The sequence below is a fragment of the Schistocerca piceifrons genome, chromosome 3, assembly GCF_021461385.2.
Source record: "Schistocerca piceifrons isolate TAMUIC-IGC-003096 chromosome 3, iqSchPice1.1, whole genome shotgun sequence".
Classification (NCBI taxonomy): domain Eukaryota; kingdom Metazoa; phylum Arthropoda; class Insecta; order Orthoptera; family Acrididae; genus Schistocerca; species Schistocerca piceifrons.
The window spans coordinates 473,354,114-473,372,290 of NC_060140.1; positions in this window are offsets into that span (position 1 = coordinate 473,354,114).

Here is an 18,177-nt window from a genome sequence, read left to right on the forward strand (position 1 = left end):
CGCATGAGTGTGTGTCTAGTGGCACCAGGAAGTCGCTTTGGGTAAGTATGGAGTCAAATCTACCTGTGGGTACGGTATGTTAACACATAGGAAGATAATGAAGATTTGGGTTCACTGGCTTGTTTTGTGAAACGTAGTGTTGTACGCGTACAGGAGGGGAACGACTGGGGAGTAGTTCTCGTGAACATGGATAATTTTAGCGCTGTAGACGCGAATTTGAGGAAAGAAGTTTTAGTAGCAAATTTGGATGTCCCGGATGACGAAGACTGGTGTTCGAGAGGTAGGCGAAGCGATCAACCACTAACTGCCGATAGAACTGCATTGTGTGCAAAATTAAGCATTTGAAAGGAGGAGAAAGAGAGCATATGGAAGAATTATTGTGGGAATTTAAGGATTTGTTTTTTCCACAAGGGCCGTTACCAGCAACTCCATTAGTTCAACATAGGATACCAACAGGGAAAGAAGCACCTGTTTACCGTAAACCATACAGAATGCTGAGGTATTTGCAGCCGATTGTGGAAGATTTCCTTGATCAGCAGCTTGCGGACGATATTATAGAGCACAGTAATAGTTGTTGGGGAGCGGGCATTGTCATTGTGCCTAAAAAATCTGCGGATGGAACTAAGAAATACAGGTTCTGTTATGACTACTGATACCTCAATAATAAGACGGTAACGGACGTATACCCTATTCCAAATATATCGGAGGCTTTGGATCACTGAGGACACTGCCAGTACTTTTCTACGATGGATTTGACAAGTGGTTATCATCAGCTAGGGGTGGCTCCAGAGGATCGTCCAAAAACTGCTTTCTCTACACCTGGAGGCCATTACCAGTACATTAGAATGCCATTCGGTCTGAAAAACGCTCGGCAACGGTTCAGAGGTTGCTAGACAGTGTCTTGAGGGGTTTGAAACGACGGTAGTGTCTCGTCTATTTCGATGACATTATAGTGTTTTCAAGTAGTATGGAGCAACACAGTCAGCGGTTAAGGGAAGTCTTTATGAGGTTAAGAGCAGCTCCTTTGACGTTGAGCCTGGAGAAGTGTCATTTTGCATTAGAAGAAGCAAAATATTTCGGTCATAGTATCAGTAAGGACGATCTGCGAAGAGATCCGAGGTTGGTACAGGTTGTAAGGGATTCTCAGGAATCAAAAACAGTAAAGGAAGTTCAGTCATTCGTCGGAGTCTGCAATTTGTATCGAAAGTTCGTGAAGGGTTTTGCAGATTTAGCACAGCTGTTGACGCGATTGTTACGGAAGGGTGTGAAATTTGAGAGGACATGAGAGCGTCAGAAAGCGTTAGACAAACTGAAAGGAGTGTTAACATCAAGTTCAGTTCTTGTGTTTCCAGATTTTGAAAAGGAGTTTATAGTAGCATGCGATACATCAAATCAAGCATTTGGGTGTGTTCTTAGTCAGGAAATTGATGGGAAAGAACATCCTATAGCATATGCGCCTAGGCAGTTGAATGCAGCAGAGAGAAATTACTCAACAACAGAGAGGGAGATGCTTAGTGTAATCTATGGAATCACATAAATGTTACTTATATGGGAGAAGATTTCGGGTAGTGACAGATCATGCTACATTGAAGTGATTGTTGGGGTTGAAGGATCTGTCCACTAGAGTCACTAGATGGGCTGTGAGGCTTAGTGAATTCGACTACGAGGTGGTGCACAAGCCTGGGAAGAACACGGTAATGCGGATGCATAGGTTACGACCTAGCAGTATGGCAAAAATTACAGGACGTGGACCACGGTTGTAAATTGTATCGGACACAGCTACAATTTAATATGTACGACGGTCTTCTGTGCAGAGAGATGAAGTTAGGGCCAAGGGTAGTAGTTGAGGGATGAGGTTTTAAAGGAAGCACATGATCTCGTGTTATCTGGTCATGGAGGGTGTAGAACGACGAATAGGAGAGTGGCGGAGAGGCATTGGTGGAGAGGTAGGAAAGGAGATGTGGATCAGTATGTCAAGGATTGTTTACCATGTACGCAGAGAGCGATTTGAGTCGGAAACAGATACAGCTACAATGATTACTAGAAGCGACATGTCCATTTTCTTTGCTCGGGATTGACGTCTTAGGACCATTTAGGCGAACACCATCGGGGAACAGATTCGTTCTCACAATAATAGACCATTTTTCGAGGTATGTGGAGATGGTGGCTATGCCAAATCAACAGGCAGCAATGGTCGCGCAAGCATTAGTTAACAACTGGATTTTGAAGTTGGTGTACCAGAGACAATAATTATTGACCAAGGGACCTACTTCATGTCAGATTTAATGAAGGAGCTGTGTAAATTGTTGAACGTAAAGAAGTTAAGGACGAGCGTGTTGCATCCACAGACCAACGGAAGGACAGAACAGGTACACAGAAAAATTGGGAAGATGCTGAGTTTTTATGTGGATTCTCATCACCATCAGTGGGACGAGTATTTGAAGCATTTTGTATGCGCATACAATGCAAAAGTCCATACAAATACCGGTTTGTCTCCATTTGAGGTAATGTACAGACGAGAAATACCGTCACCGTTTGATTTAGTGAAGCTACAGAATGGAAGAACTGGTGAATCTGTACGTCAATTCGCAAGGGCAATTTGGGATGTTTGTAAACGGGTACAAAAGACGATTACAAAGGCTCTGGAAACGCAGGAAGACGCATTGAAGTGGAAAGGAAGTTTACCGCGGTATAGAGAGTGGCAATGGGTAATCCTATTCAGCCCTATACGCAAAAAGGAAAAACGAAGAAGTTCCTCACGAGGTATCAAGGGCCGTACCAAGTTGTTGAAACCACATACACCGTTAATGTTCAGCTTTAGCTGCCAACTAGAACAACGATAGTACACGTTGGGCAGTTACGGCCATTTAAGGGTGGCCCGGATGTGATTCCAGGCGTGTCACAGGAAGGAAAGAGGAAGAAAGAGTGAGTGAAGAGAGGTGCTAAGCACAGAGAAAACCAGGGAGATAGAGTACAGCATGAAGTACCGCATGCTTTGCGATCTAGAAAGCAGTAGAGTATTTATAGTTTTTTTTATTTTCGTGTCATGTGTCATTGGATTTGCATAGATTAACTAGGGATTGTATTTTATACGTGTTTTCGAGTACTGAGAGCCTGCTAGGGGCAGCAGTCCTTTTGAAGTGGGAGGAAGGGTGATGGTAATCCCTGTCCTCAGATCAATGAAAAAGAAAGTGTAGCGTCTGCGTATGTGGAGTGTTGTTGGAGGAGAAATAAAAAGCAATTTGGAAGAAATATGCGTCGGAATAAATTTTGTGGCAAAGCTGTAATAAATATCCATTGAACGATGTCAGAGTCGTACGATATCCTGTTTAAATTTTTAGTTATCGACGGTGCTAGGTCAGGAAAGTCGTGTTTATTGCACCAGTTCATATAATGTAATTTAAGGATGAAAGTAGTTACAAGTTGTGTTTGGGTTTGGATCAAAAGTAGTGAATGTTGGAGGAAAATCTATGAAACTACAAATATGAGACACGTGCACCGTGGAGTTATTTTTAGCCAGGGGGAAAGGATTAGACTGTCCAAGGGTCATCGTGGAACCAAAATTGAGCTTGCAACGAGTAGGGATGCATTGGATCTTCTGCATCTACGAGAATTTGGTAGTAGTAGCAAATTGTTTTGAACAGGGAGAAGCGAAACGCATAGCGGTAGAGGGGAGCGGAATTTTAATCAATGGAACTAAGGTAACGTAATAGGACCAACCTTCCACTTGCCAACGTCAATTTCAGGAGTCACGCAATTGAATGTTACGCAGGCACAGCTGTACTGCATTGGTGTTAGATTCAACCCTCCCCCCCCCCCCCCCCCCCCCCCCCCCAATCCCCCGCCTCCCCATGAGACAAAAGATTTTTGGTGAAAGAATTAAAGTTCAGAGAGAAGAAATAAAAACTTTGAAGTTTGCCGATGGAATTGTAATTCTGGTGGAGAGAGAAAAGGACTTGGAAGAGCATTCGAAACGATTGGTCAATCTCTTGAACGGAGATATAAAAGAAACGTTAACGATATCGAAATAATGGTAATGGAATTAAATCAGGTGATGCTGAGGCAATTAGCCAGGAAATAAAACTCTAAAAGAAGTAGACGAGTTTTGCTATTTGGGCAGCAAAATAACTAAAGTTGGCCCTAGTAGAGAGGATATAAAATGGTAACGACAAGGAAAGAGTTTTTGAAGAAGAGAAATTTGTTAAAATCGAATGTCAATGTAAGTGTATCGAAGTGGTTTCTGAAGTGTAGCTTTGTATGGAAGTGAAACGCGGGTGGAAAGCGGTTCAGACAAGAAGAAAATAGAAGCTTTGAAGGCTCAAATGGCTCTAAGCACTATGTGACTTAACATCTTAGGTCATCAGACCCCTAGACTTAGAACTACTTAAACCCAACTAACCTAAGGACAGCACACACATTCATGCCCGAGGCAGGATTCGACCCTGCGACCGTAGAAGCAGCGCGGTTCCGGACTGAAGCGCCTAGAGCCGCTCGTCCACAGCGGCCGGCAAGCTTTGAAGAATGATGAAGCTTATATGGATAAATCGCGTAACTCATAAGGAGGTACTGAGCAGAATTTGAGAGAGAAGAAATTTGTGGCACGCTTGTACTTAATGAATGGATCGGTTGGTAGGATACATTCTGAGGCATCAAGGAAGGAATCGCCAGTTTAGTATTGGAGGAAAGTGCGGAAGACAAAAAGCGCCGAGGGAGACCGAGAGACAAGTATGGTAAGCAGGTTCAAGTGGGTGTGGATTGCAGTAGTTATTCGGAAACGAAGACGCTTCCACAGGATAGAGTAGTGTGGAGAGATGCACCAAACCGGTCGACGTACTCAGGGCTACAACAGCAACAAGAAAGTAGCAGAAACACAAACTCTTCATCAAGTCGATCGCTAACGACCTCGAAATTGACGAGACGTTAAACTGTAGCGTCCCTTCCTTCATCTATGTAATATTCTTTCAATTTTCCTCACTCTGGCGATGGAGAGGGAAACCTTCTAAGAGGCTGCGCAGCTAGTGCACGAAGAGAATAACAAGCAGTACTCCACTCGGATATCGTGTCTGATTATGCAGAGAAGTAATCTCTACACGTCACATTTTACTGCATCAGAAAAAAGAAATCAAGATACTCAATTGTTAACGAGGAGCAAAAAAACTGCTTTTGCATAACTTTAATTGTATATACCAGGCCCATAGAAGTAAGGGAACAAAACATCGAGGCCAATGCTCACGTACGTAGTCACACACGCAGCACACACGCACACATGCATGCTCACACCTGGACAGCGTACTTGCGCGTGAGCGCGCACACACACACACGCACCACACACGCACAGGCTAATTAAAAACAGGTTCCCGGCGTAATAGAGATAGCATCAAAGAGACATCGTAACTTTCTTTTTGAAGAGTCTATTCGAAAGCCAGATGTTTTCTGTTCCCAACGAGTGCGTACCAGCATACCGATGATGTCGGACTCAGCGGGCTGAAAAGGAAGATCGCAACTTTTCACATCCGTCGCCTTCACATCATCCTGTCACAGACTTCACATCCAGATTTTCGGTGCGGAAAAGTACCAATGACTGCAACACATACTTTATTTTATTTTTCCTGTGTCACAGTCGCTCATTATCAAGTATAAGAAAATAGTCATTGTGATCTTCATAACTAGTGCAATGTAAACCAGTTTGAATCTTCTTACACATTCAGGTCTTGATCTCCCTCGGCAGTTTTCCCACCCCTCCTCTCCCTTCGGTCGGGTGGTTCTAGGCGCTTCAGTCCGGAACCGCGCGACTGCTACGGTCGCAGGTTCGAATCCTGCCTCGGGCATGGATGTGTGTGATGTTCTTAGGTTAGTTAGGTTTAAGTAGTTCTAAGTCCTAGGGGACTGAAGACCTCAGATGTTAAGTCCCATAGTGCTCAGAACCATTTGAACCATTTGAATCTCCCCCTTCTCCCCGCCGCGCCCCTCACCACCCCTCTATTACGAAATTCGTGATTCATTGACGGCTCTCACTCAAGTTGTGTCACAAATTTCGTTTTTCCACAATTAGATTCAGCAGCAAGTTATTAATAATCAGATCTACTCATCCAGTCTCCAAATCTCTCCATAGCATCGCTCGCTCTCTTCTTGTCTGAACTCCTTAGCATCCACGTTTCGATTCTATACAAGCTACATTCTAGACAAGTAACTTCAGAAAAGACTACCTAATATTTAAATTTATATTCGATACTAACAAACTATTCTTTTCAGAAATTCTTTTTGTTGGTGGCCCTACCAGCAGTGGAGGGTGAATCTTTGAGAATGTCAGCCCCTCGTGGTGGTGAAACGTCAGGAAAGTCGTTAAACACACGTCGGCCGGAGGTGAAGCGAGCAAAGGCAATACGTCTTAAGTCAACAAGCGACCACAAAAGCCTGAACAGTTTCCGGACTTGACTCTTACGAGTTCAACCTCTGTGTTACAATATTTTGTTTTACTCATATTGTAACTGTCCTAATCGACTCTTTTACCGCGTGGCGACATGATGTTTTCATTGTTATATTCTGTATCATTTTACGATTTTCCAAAGTGGTTGACATGAATTTGTCCACACATAACGAGACTTTTAATGGCTTACTTATCAGATCTGAAGATAAATATGAATGGTCCACAGTTCGTGTTCTAGTGGTCTGCGTCGCCGTCTCCTGATCGAGGCGTCCGACATTAGATTCCCGGCCGGGTCGGAGATTTTCTTCTCAGAGGGACTGTCTTTTTGTCTTGATATAATCATTTCATACCATTATCACAAAGACTCGCAAGTCGCCGATGTAACGTCAAATAGAAAGGCTTGCAGCAGGCGGCCAAATAACCCCAGATGGCGTCTCCCCGCCGGCCGCTGTGGTCTAGCGGTTCTAGGCGCTCAGTCCGGAATCGCGCGACTGCTACGGTCGCAGGTTCGAATCCTGCCTCGGGCATGGATGTGTGTGATGTCCTTAGGTTAGTTAAGTTTAAGTAGTTCTAAGTTCTAGGGGACTGATGTCCACAGATGTTAAGTCCCATAGTGCTCAGAGCCATTTGAACCATTTTTTTGGCGTCTCCCGATCAAAATGTCATACGATCGTTTCCACGGTAGTAAATTTCCAAAATGATAACTACTAATTAGGCGATCTTAATCCAATATTTTATTATATAATTTGTGTTATTTTTTTAAAAACTTCATCGGTACTTGAATGGCACTCTGTGATGCATTCTTGAACAGAAGTTGAGGAGGGAAAGTGGGGTTACTGAATACATTATACAAGGTTCTATTAAAAAAAAGACGTACTACTGTTCATATTTTCGTAATAAACAAAATTACAAGAAAAATAATCGCACTGCTTAATGTCCCACTGGTAGCGAAAGAATATTTATACGAGTTCCTCATTTATTCCGTGAAGGCCTGAGGGACATCTACCGGTCGCCGTATCATCCTCTGCTGAACGCACCCTGTATCAGTCCTCCCATCAAGGAAAAACCCTTGACAGTGCAAGAAATCGAAGCAGGGCCCTCCGCATGGGAGTCATCTACGCTGACCGCTCAGCTACGGGGGCAGACTAAACTATATTTGCTTAACATATTTTTATTTTTTAATTTTTCTACCCTGCGTGTAAAAATGATCATTATCATCTTCACTTCATGGAGTAGGCTGCGCAGTCTGTTCCGGAAATGCCTTTGTCCTTGGAAGTTAAACACTTGCCTGTCCAGTCGGTTTGTTGTTCATAGCGATTCTAGGCGGATGATCTTGCTGCACTCATTCTACATTGTTACCCCACGTCGACCCGATTTTTCTTAACTTTGCTTTTCAAACAGAATATATGTAGCTCTTATCTTATTTCTGTGTGTCGTATTCTGTCCATGACTATGCAGTCTTTGACTGCCCCTTGAAATTTCATCTCAACTACTTAATTCTCCTTCCGTCTTTCTTCTAGGGTGTCCACGTCTCATCCCAATATGACACTACCGAAAAAGCCATAGTTTTGTAACGCTTCAGTTTAGCTTCTTTTCTAGTCTTATATTTCTGAGTTCTATGAATCGTTTCGGGGGGATGACGGTTCATATCCACGTCTGGGATGATTTGTTAGGAAGGGCGCTGCAGATTTGCTGCCGCATCCTTGATATTTTCCGAGACTGTGTACCGTCTCTAATGACCTCGATGTCGACGGTACACTAAATCTTAATCTTCCTTCCTATCTTCTATGAACTGTTCCACAAATATGTTTAAGCTTGCAACATTTTGTTTCTATGTCGTGATCTATTGTTGGCAATATTTCACATCCAAGATAGTTAAAGGTGGATCCCTGCTCCAGTATTTTGCCTCTAATCTTAATTTTTGATCTTACCAAGTTTTTTTACTCATATGGAGATATATTTAGTCCATATTCTTATTCGCCCCGATAGTAGTGCGATTAAAACGCCGTTTCCGCGGCGGTGAGGTGCGCCGGCCCCTTATCGAATCCTCTCAGTGAATTAACGAAGAGGAGCGGTGTGCCGGCCAGCCTGGATGTGCTTTCTAGGCGGATAAATACCGGTCTCGTACCTAAGTCCAACTTCATTTGCACGATTCACAAACATTCAAAAAGATTCTTCTGGGCTGTTGACCGCATGGTCAATATATAAAATTGTCCAAGGTTTGGGTCACTAATACTACAGCCTATAAGAATTTTGTTGACAGTGACAACGGCCGCAGAAGGCTACGCTTTCATTTAAAAAACTTTTTCTCACTTTCACATGAATAACACTACACGCAGTTTATTGGAGTACACGCATTCCGGCCCGGGGAGTAACGGAGTGTAGACAGGAAGGCCATCCAGCCATCCCTGAAACTAGCCACGCCAAATCCGTTCATATCCATTCCGACCCTGCGCCGATTAAGGACAAAGACACAAGAAAAAGTAGACGATTATCTGTCCATATTCTTCTGCTGTATTTCTTAAGAAGAGTAGCCTCTTTTTAAATTATGTGGCGTATTGAAGGAAGTCTACCACAGGAGGATTTCGAGCAGATAGTACAAAACACACACAAGTCATTAGCAATTTATTAAAACCTGAACATAGTAATTACAATATGTGATCAAAAGTCTGAATATGACTTACAAGTTCGTGGCGACCTCCATCGGTAATGCTGGAATTCAATATGGAGATAGCCCAACCATAGCCTCGATGACAGCTTCCACTCTCGCAGGCATACCTCCAGGCAGGTGCTGGAAGGTTTCTTGGGGAGTGGCAGCCCATTCTTCACGGAGTGCTGCACTGAGGAGAGGTATCGATGTCGGTCAGTGAGGCCTGGCACGAATTCGGCGTTCCAAAACATCCTAAAAGAGTTGTTTAGGAATCAGGCCAGGACTCTGTGCAGGCCAATCCATTACGGGGATGTTACTGTCGTGTAACCACTCCGCCACAGGTCGTGCATTATGAACAGGTGCTCGACCGTGTTGAAATATGCAATCGCCATCCCCGAATTGCTCTTCAACAATGCGAAACAAGAAGGTGCTTAAAACATCAATGTAGGCCTGTGCTGTGATAGTGCCACGCAAAAAAACAAGGGGTGCAAGCTCCCTCTATGAAAAACACGACCACACCATAACAACACCGGCTCCGAATTTTACTGTTATCACAACACGCGCTGGCAGATGACGTTCACAGAACATTCGCCATACACACACCCTGCCATCGGCTTGTCACATTGTGTACTATGATTCGTCACTCCACACAACGTTCTTCCACAGCTCAGTCGTCCAATCGAGGCGTCCTTATGGCATTTACCGACGCGATGTGTGGCTTATAAGCAGCCGCTCGACCATGAAATCTACGTTTTCTCACCTCCCGCCTAACTGTCATAGTACTTGCAGTGGATCCTGGTGCAGTTTGGAATTCCTGTGTGATGTACTGGATAGATGTCTGCCTATTACATATTATGACCCTCTTCAGCTGTCGGCGGTCTCAGTCAGTCAACAGACGAGGTCGGCCTGTACACTTTTGTGCTGTATGTCTCCCTTCACGCTTCCACTTCACTATCACATCGGAAACAGTGGACCTAGGGATGTTTAGGAGCGTGGAAATCTCGCGTACAGACGTATGACACAAGTGACATCCAATCACCTGAACGCGTTCGAAGTCCATGAGTTCCGCGTAGCGTCCCATTCTGCTCTGACACGATCTGTAATGAACACTGAGATTGCTGACATGGAGTACCTGGCAGTAGGTGGCAGCACAATGTACCTAATGTGAAAAATGTATGTTTTTGGGGGTATCCGGATACTTTTGATCACATTGTGTACCTGACATTGGAAACAAGTAGCGTCCACACAGATGACAAAAACTGATGCTGTCGCTGGCACTTATAACGTTTTAGCACTTGATTACAGAATGATAGTTTCACGTCAGAGTACAATTCTTAGCAGATATAAAGTCCATAACTGTTTGATTCTTACGCCGCCGGATCTGTATTACGACGATATTGATGATTACACTTGATCGCTGGTAACATAGACAATGGGGTGAGCGGTACTGTGTTCGGCTACGGCCACGGAAGGAAACACTAGGGAACATCTCTGCACCGAAGTCTCCGATTCTTTGCTGTGTCTTGCAGCGACTGTCTTAACTTGTGGTGCCGTCTTGTGGTACTCACTTTTGCAGGAGACATCGTTCTGTGGACGACACCAAAGGTTATCTTCTGTCTGTTCTACATCTACATCTAAATTTACGTAGATACTCCGCAAGCCACCGTACGGTGCGTGGCAGACGGTACCCTCTACCACTACTATTCGTTTCCCTTCCTGTTTCACTCTTAAATAGTGCGAGGGAAAAACGACTATCTATATGCCTCCGTGTGAGCCCTAATTTGTTGTATCTTATCTTCATAGTCCTTACACGCAATGTATGTTGGCGGCAGCAAAATCGTTCGGCAGTCAGCTTCAAATACCGGTCGTCTAAATTTTCTCAAGAGTGTTCCTCGAAAAGAACGTCACTTCCCTCCAGGTATTCCCATTTGAATTCCCGGAACATCTCCGTAGCACTTACGTGTTGTTCGAACCTACCGGTAACACACCTAGCAGCCCGCCTCTGACTTGCTTCGATGTCTTGATTCAGTCCGACCTGGTAGGGATCCCAAACACTCGAGCAGTACTCAAGAATATGTAGCACCAGCGTTTACAGGTCAACCAGTCTTTCGTTAAATTCTCCCAACAAACCGACGTCGACCATTCACCTTCCCTAACGCAGTTATTATACGCTCGCTCCACCTCATATCGCTTTGCGACGTTACACACAAAAAAAAGGCTCTTAGCACTATTGGACTTAACATCTGAGGTCATCAATCCCCTAGAACTTAGAACTACTTAAACCAAACTAACCTAAGGACTTCACACACATCCATGCCCGAGACAGGATTCGAACCTTCCACCGTAGCAGCAGCGCGGTTCCGGCCTGAAGCGCCTAGAACCGCTCGGTCATGGCGGCCGGCTATCCTGTACCGGAGGCCACTTATATAACCATTCGAACATCTGTATTACTGTAGCTATGTTACTGCATATTAAACCGATTAAGTCCTTTTAAACGATTTTAATCGGATTGGAATTAATGTTCTGCTAATGGCACCATTTGTATGAACATCGTTCGGATTTTACGTGCAAAAAAAGTCACTTTTCAATAAATCCTGACTGGAGCGAGACTGATGGTTCACATTTGGTCCACCGTTATGTCGGACCTTAGTCTAAGATAAATTTTACATGTTTGAAAAAATCTTACTTCCTTTGCGTTTTAGGGCAAACGACAAGTTTTTCTGGGAGGTCTTTGAAGTGCATCACTTATATACTTTAAATTTGTACTAATCAGTTCAAACTTTGCACGAAGGTAGATAAACTGATAAAGTAAAACTGAAAATTAGTATGTTGTAATTTTTATCGGTTGTCGGAATACGACGGTTTAAAGTCGAGCTAAATGTAGCACGTAAAATTCGTTCCCGTGTGAACTGAATGCATGGAAACAATTTATGAAGTGAATCAAATAAATAAAAAAACATTCTTACAACAAAATTGAAAACTCACTTCCAGAAATCTAGCTTCATTCGGATTTTACGTTTCAAAAAGCACGCTTCTTTGAGCGTGCCACGTGTACGTTTCAGATTCGTGCGAATCGCTTCAAATTTTGTAAGAATGTAGACAAATACGTGTAATTAACGGTCGTCTTGTTTTCTGTGAAAGCTGTCACGATATAATTCGAAGGACAATAAGAAAACTAATAACGGGTCAGTCGTCGCCCATCTCAATTTAAGTCCACATTAGTTGCAAAGCTATAGTAAAGGAGTAACGTCAAAATGATGGTGTGTAACCAGAATGAAAAATACACCTGTCGTAGCACAAAAAAAGCAAAAGGGATGTAAATGAAGGGAACAAGCTTTTCGACTTATAGGGGAGCTTAAGACGCATTTAAATCAAAACATCTTGGTATATTTGCGTTTTTTTACGAGTTAACCATATTTTCCCAGCCCGGTAAGCTCTCTTAGACTCACCCCCTGTTACATGTATGTGTGACATATTAAATGTATGTGCTTCTAGAGAGTAGGATATGTCTAGAACAGGATATATCCGAGAGTGGGGGTGCATCCCTAATAGGAAGTAGCTCGGAGTGGGGATGCCCACATCCTAAGCGTTAACGAGACGTTGTGTCATGTTGCACGATATGACAAATTTCATGTTGGATGACATGATGGCATATGTCATGCTATACGACATGACATCAATTATCATGTTACTTTACTTGACACGATGCATTACATTACATGAAATGAATACTAATACTGAGAAGTAAAGAAGCGCGAATATTTCAAGATGTTCTGATTTAAATGTCTTTGAAGCTGCCAAAGAAGTTGAAAAGCTAGTTTTCTTCTTTCACATCTCTCACGATACCCAGGACAAATTCGCCTTTTTTGTGCTACAATAGGAACTTTTTCATTCTGTAAAATACTACGTAATCTATACTGCGAAGAGAGCATTACACGAGGCGTATTGGGAAAGTAAGGTCCGATAAGGCGAGGAATAGAAACCACTGTGAAAATCTTACGGAACTTTGCACAGATGTGTTGGACAGTGTCTTTAGGGTGCCTGTCGATCGCTTCACGTCACTCTTTTTAAAAAAAAAAATGGTTCAATTGGCTCTGAGCACTATGGGATTTAACATCTGAGGTCATCAGTCCCCTAGAACTTAGAACTACTTAAACCTAACTAACCTAAGGAGATCACACACATCCATGCCCGAGGCAGGATTCGAACTTGCGACCGTAGCGGTAGCGCGGTTCCAGGCTGAAGCGCCTAGAACCGCTCGGCCACATCGGCCGGCTCACTCTTTTCAGTTCAGAGCGTAAAGTGATCACGTAGAAATGCCCAAAACAACCGTGTCTCCCGCCAAGTATGTGGATCTGATGAGAGAGTACGCCTGAAGCTATGCAGCCCATATCATAAATGTCATGCGTTTCTTTCTTCAAGACGATTTGCAGCCTCATTCTGCAGGGGCAATGAAGACGCTCCTGCAGCTTTTTCGACGGGAAGTGTTGGATCACCCACAATACAGCCCTTAATTGGCTCCCTCCGTTGTTCATCTCTGCTCGCGTTAAGCGCTGTCTACGAGACAACATTTTGTCCCAGACAACGAAAGGCAGACCAGCGTAGAGAATTGGCGGAAAGCACAGGCGGCTGCTTTCTGTGACGAGGGTACTGGAAAGTTTTTACAGCGCCACCACAAATGTTTAAGTCGGAGCGGCGACTATTTAGATGTGGCTAACTGTCACGAACAAAAAAATTTTTGGGGTGTAGAAAATTATCTGCTACCAGTCACAATAGAAGGTTATTTATTTTGACATGACCGGTTTCGGGCTTGCACCCATCTTCAGGTGTTTATACATTCATGTACATGTTTGTACGTTTGTAGATCACTGTATAAGCACAAAAAATTATTTGCTGGTGACTATACAGATACAAGTGGGACAAATGTAAGTGGTAAGGCAGCATTTGACGAAAATATATCTGTACTTACATAAAGATGAGGCACCATTATTACAGTTATGCTGTGGTGATAGTTTTGCCGCTTAGTTACACACTTATGGTCATTTTCACGTCCATATTTCAGTTTTACCAAGTATGGCTTCATATTACACTATTATGATGTGCACTCGTGAAATACACTATGTTTACATACAAACATGTGGGCTGTGGTCAAAAAACTTAGATGTAGCAGATGTTAAGTTGCTGCTCATACAGAAACTTGTAGGTTATTGTTCTCTGGCAAAACTATCACCACAGCATAACTGTAATAATGGTGCTTCATCTTTATGTAAGTACAGATATATTTTCGTCAAATGCTGCCTTACGACTTACATTTGTCCCAATTGTACCTGTATAGTCACCAGCAAATAATTTTTTTGTATTTATACAGTGATCTCAAAAAGTACAAACATGTGCATGAATGTATAAACACCTGAAGACGGGCGCAAGCCCGAAACCGGTCGTGTGAAAATAAATAACCTTTTATTGTGACTGGTAGCAGATAATTTTCTACACCCCATAAAGGAACAGTCACAGAGTTCGACAGCATCCACTGTGGATAAAATTCATCAAAAATTTTTTATTTTCACTGTGGTTTTCATATCGCGATCGATCGGACGTTACTTTCCGAACAGCTCTCGTACCACATTTTGAAAATTTGATTCCATTTTACTGTGAACTCGTCCACAGAGATATTAAAAAGTGTTAGGGAGAGAAAGCAACTTCCCAACAGTGAGAATATAAACGCTTTTAGTAATATGTTATTTGTGGAGGGTGGGCGGGGGACAGGGAAAGGGGCATCATGACGCCAGTGGCCCCTCTCGCCGCTGGATCTGTGCCTGCCCTCGGTCGCGGAGTAGCGGTGGGCGCGAGTAGCAATCTGTGTCTGCTTGCCGGAGCCGAGCAAGTGGTATGGGCGGCAGGTGTCGGAGCTGAGCCGTGTGCTGTGGGGCGGAAGGAAAGCGGCCGAGGGGAGGCGGACTAGCCAAGCCGAGGCGAGGCGAGGCCAGTCAGCCACATCTCGGTGCAGCCGCGCTGCGCCACGAACAATGTCCGAGCAGCTGGCTGGTGCGTCGCTGCTCGGCCCTCGCGGGAAGGTGGCACGCGACCAGACACACATGCGCACCCACCCACTCGCACACACACACACACACACAAAGTATTTAGGGGCATTTGGTTTTACAGTAAACAAACAATGAAAATACAGGGTGAAGAAAAATTCGCGCAGTCGGACACCGCAGTGCGATTCCTCACAGAATACAAATATTTCTCTCACAAAATTACGTCCTGTCATATTTGGGGCGGTAAATGGACGTTAAAGATTGACAATCTGGTCACACTGTAATCGTATATACGATAACTACCTCTATTTGCATACGCCAGCAGTGCTGTGCGGTTTGTGCACTAGGTAGTGTTTCGGGTTAGCCTACAGGATGTCGAGGGTTCGATTCTGAGTCGAGGCTTATTTGTTTTTATTTGCTAAATGTAGTCTGCGTGGTACTGTATCTGCCGTCTTAATCGTCATACAGTGATTACAGTGGGTCTTCTGCAAAGCATTTGCAGTTACGTACTTCGAACACAGAACTGGAACTATAATTATTTTCACTGGTCTTTTTTTAAAGAAGCCTTTCGCACTTGGTGGACGCGCATTGTTCTCCTACTGCATCTACTAGATTCCAAACTTGTTTTGCGTATACCCTCCGCTAATGCTCCCATCAGTTAATACCATCTATTATTCTTACCACGTTCACGTCCATTACATTTCGTTAGGGCCTTAAGTCACCAGTAGGACTAGCAACGTACTTTGCAAATAATTTTGGTAGGAGCATTGCGGAAGGGTACACAGAAAACAGGTTTGGAATCTATAGATGCAGTAGCGCGAAACGGTTTGCGTACGCAATGTGCAAAATGCTTCTTTAGAAGGAGACGATAGAAAATGATTCTACTTCCAGTTCCGTGTTCGTAGTCTTTAAGTACAAATGTTTTGTAGAAGCCCACTGTAATCGCTATTTGACGGTTGAGACACCAGCTATTGTAAAACGCAGATTACATTTAGCAAATAAAAACAGATACGCCTTAACGCAGAATAGAATTCTCGACCTTTTGCACGGTAACCCAAAACGCAGTCTATTGCACCAACTGCGCAGCTGTGTTCTAAATCCTAACAGATATAGTTACTTTACACTCGATTACAGCGTTGCCAGATTTCCAACCTTCAACTCCATTAACTGCCCGAAATACGCATAGGACGAAATTTTGTGAGACATTTTGGTATTGCTAGTCCGTGAGAAATCGCGCTGCGAAGTCTGAGTGCGCAAATTTTTCTTCCTTCTGTATATACAAGAGCATGAGGATGCCATTTATAGTTATTTTATTTTGCCCTATGACAATCGATGACATTGGATGCGTTAATTGCAGAATCAAATCATTACATGGATGCAACTGAACATTGCAAGCAGGAGGTTTATTCATGTTATTATATGCGTAGTATAGAACAAAAAAGTTATAGATGAACAAAGAGAGTAAAATATTTATTACATAACTAAAAGAGTGGTTTAGTTACTAGCATATGTCGCAGACATGGATGCCATGGAAAACATTAGGTGCGTAACTGAATTGAGGATTCTGTTTGGGGAAACATGGCAACAAACAAAACCTAACCGAGCGACAGTAGAGATACAAATCAAAGCCACAACTTCGATGACGGCAATACAACAGGTTAAAGTAATGAAATGTGGAAATAATCCTTACGACGCTTGCACATCACAGAAATGATGAAAATGGGGCTGCTTGCTCACGGTTCTATGCGTGGAATACGTATTGAAAACACCTACTTTCAAGTTTCATATTATATTAGTTGTCTGTTACTGGCAGTTAAGGTCGGATGATCCGGAATATGTTGGAAAACCTCCCCAGGGGCGTCACGGCCTTAAAATGGGGTCTCACTGTGGTTTCGTGACAATAGTAATTTAATTTATTTGTTTTCCGAGTAAATGAACAAAGTGTTTACTAGTAGTGACAGCTAGCAAGTAAGTGTTGTTGCTATGGCAGCGCGGTGGACGGTTGTCAACTCGTTTCTTTTTATTCGGTAACGACCAGTTGCAAGGTTAGTTTTGTCGACTGGAGAACGTTTTGACTGTCGTAAAATATGATATTTTAAATGTACCGTGCAGTTATAAAGATATACATAGACGAAAATGCAGGAAATATGACAACAGTTACTGGAATATCGTTTATGTGTGTACTGTTGACAGTGAAGAACCACTATAGTGTTTCATGTGTTTCGAAGCCCTAGCGACTGAAAACATGCTTCCTAATAACATGAAATAGCATTTGGAGTCAAGTCATGGTAGTGAGGTAAACAAACCATGAGAATAGTTTCCCGTAAGTTTAAAAAACTGTAAATTATGATAATAATAATAGTAAAAATTTTTCCTTCAGAAGCCATGATTCCTTCCTCACTTTTGCCTGTCGTATAGCAAAGAGCACAACAATGGAGGACAAAATTTCTAACTTCAGAAAGAAATTAAAATTGTGGAAGAAGTAATTGGATGTTAAAGATTTACAATGCGTTTTCCCTGCACTTCACACAGTTTTAGAAGACATCGACTTTCATTCGAGGGAATAATTGAAGCCTGTGTTTGAGGATCATTTATCTGAACTCACTGGTTACTTTCTGAAGTGGTTTCCGGAACAAGTTGACCAGGACATCTCGATTACAGATCTTTTCAGTGCAGAACTTCCATTAATACTTTCTACTGCAGAACAAGAGCAATTTATTAATATTTCTTCGTACTACAGATTGAAAACGACTTTCGTCTCCTCATTACTGCTTGAATTTTGGAGCCTGGAGAAGCAGGGGTATCCGCAAACAGGTAACAAGGCCCTACGACTTTTGATACCTTTTGCAAACATCCTACTTATTTAAGATAGGCTTTTAAGCATCGGCAGTTATCAACACGAAATACAGGTCGTGAATGAACGTGGAGAAAAAAATGCCAGCCGAAGTTTCCAATCATATGCCAAGATTTGACGTACTGATGATGAAGAAACAAAAATAAGATTTAATCACATTAAAAGTGGATTGAAATGTTTTACATCAACAGTTAATAAAGAACCTTAG